The sequence below is a fragment of the Propithecus coquereli genome, unplaced genomic scaffold (genome assembly GCF_000956105.1).
Source record: "Propithecus coquereli isolate 6110/MARCELLA unplaced genomic scaffold, Pcoq_1.0 Scaffold92, whole genome shotgun sequence".
NCBI lineage: Eukaryota > Metazoa > Chordata > Mammalia > Primates > Indriidae > Propithecus > Propithecus coquereli.
The window spans coordinates 1,548,811-1,551,130 of record NW_012155507.1 but is presented as its reverse complement, the minus strand read 5'-3'; the positions used below and the strand labels follow the sequence as shown (position 1 = coordinate 1,551,130).

The following is a 2,320-nucleotide window of genomic DNA, read 5'->3' as shown; positions in this document are numbered from 1 at the left end:
GCAATTTCACCAAATACGTGCATTTTCCAGGATTCATTTTAAAATTCAGGCTAAAAGTGAACAATAGTATTTCAATTAAATTATGGCATTTGAGAAAAGTTACACTTCTGGGGAAAGATCATATAAACATGCTTTTTGGCAGGGGGGATATGTTTAAAAAAAACTACAATAATTAATAATAATTGCCTTAACATTTCTAAAATCACACAAAAATAGTCATCTTTGATTGCCATTTCAGTAATTTTTGATACAGAGTATGATACTATCCGCTCATGAGTAATCAAAACACATAAAAAGACTTGTGACAAATATTCAGAATCAATTATTTTCATAAGCTAAACATTTCTGAGACGATTTGTGTTTGAGCATACAGTACTACAATAGCTACATAAAATAAAAAGAAAATCTTTTGGAGAGGAAGCTCAGTAATCAGAGGCTGTATTTCATTTAAGAATTTAACACTGGTTATATACAAAAGGGAAAGCATTTCAAACAGAAATACTTCACGTTACTGAGTTTTCTCTTAATATGGCAACATTCAGCAGCTTATGGTACTCTTTTATCCTTTGGTTCCCAGTGACAAACAATGCCGTGATGATGCCTCTGGTTTCAGTTCCTCTTGGATGACATTTATTAGCAGAGAGACACCTGATGCTTCAGCTGAAATTCGGCAGCCCAAGAAGTGCACCAACGGCTCCAAAGTATCCCTCATGTTCTAGAAACAGTGCTTTCAGTTGACCTTTTGACCAATAATCCAGAGCATATGCCAGAAGTTTCATTGAGAGAGTATTAACACGTAAAAAGTTTCCCACAAAGACAACTCTGTTTATTTTCTCATTAACCGCACACATTCCTGCCACAGAACCAATGTTCTTGGTGACAGTAACTAAAGTAGCTCTTGCCAGATCTTCTTTAGTAACAGACTCTCGCTTCTCCTTATAAATCATATTCCCGAAACTAGATGCTACAGTCCAACCTGACAGACCAAATCTTTCATAATCTCCTCCATAAATATCACGGACCAGCTTGTCAGCTTGGGTGCTGTCATCTTTGGATGCCATTTCAAGATCCTCTTCAAAACTTTCACAGCCAGTCAATAAACTGCATAAACCCAGAAAGGTACCCCCTCCAAGGCTTGTCCCGGTCACTCGTTTATAGTTGTCTTTGGAATGCACTGCTAATGTACTGACTCCTGAGCCAATATTCACTACCAGCAGCGGATAGGGATCGTCTAGGTTAAAAGGCATCTTTTGCCATTGCTCAGGTTCTGAGCCATTAGCAGAATAATAGCACTCTGCTTGTCCATTGAAACTGACAGAATCTACATGCAGCAAGCCCTTTACAAGGCAGTCAAGTTCATCCAGTTTGTGCAGGTGGAGGTTTCCAATTGTGCGAAAATCTTTTTCAAACTTGTAAGCACCACCTCCTGTAGCACATAGCACCATTTGTAATGTTGAGAAGTTTTTATCTCTTCCCATTTGGATAAAAGTAGGTAGGTCCTGGGTTGGAAATCTGATCAAGTGCAAGTTCCCCCTTCGGCCAAAAAGTGTTAAATCCTGAAGTTCAAGGTGTACATCTCGAATGCCAGTGGATCCATATGCTACATTAGAAGTCGAATATTGCCGAATACTTTTTAAGCTCTCAACTTCTTGTTCTTCCGCTGCTGTGATATCAATACGAGAGCTTTACTAGAGTTCCCCCGATGTCCATGCCAAACCATGGGAAAGAGGGTTTTTTGGCGTCCTTGATCTTCATGGCGTTGGCAGAGGGGCGAGGGGCGGCCGGACCGAGTGAGCTGGGGAAGGTCGCCGGCCTCACTGCTCTGGGGTCCCCCCGCAGCCCTGCTTTTTCTTTATTTGCTTCTAATTTGTTCTTTTTCTAGATTCTTGAATTCCTATTTTCAGTCTTTTTTTTCATTTCTAATAAATACCTTTAAGGCCATATATTTTCTTCTAACCACTGTCTGGATGAGATCCTACAATTAAAAAAAGTGAAATTCTATATATTTATTATAAAAATCAAGTTAAGAAATTGCATCGGCTTCCCTAAAACACTTATTTCTTAGCAAATATAATATACCAAGATGATGCAGACCTTTCATATATGTTAAGCCACATTTTTCTTTGCTTTTGTGTTTATTTAGTTTAAAAGATGTTATTGTTGTTCTGTCCCTTATTTTTGTCTTGATAAGTGGTTTTTCTCTTAACCTGTCTTTTAATTTTGCTAAGTTTGATGACTCAGGGAATCAGAAAAGGACTTAGACAAGCACAAATAAAATCATGAGCTAAACAATTTTGAAGCAACACATTTACATTTGAGA

At 38.1% G+C, this 2,320-nt stretch overlaps 1 pseudogene; it reads right to left on the bottom strand.

The window, feature by feature from the left end:
• Positions 1-656: 656 nt before the first annotated feature.
• LOC105826817 lies at positions 657-1,755 on the bottom strand (annotated as a pseudogene).
• Between the last annotated feature and the right edge of the window lie 565 nt (positions 1,756-2,320).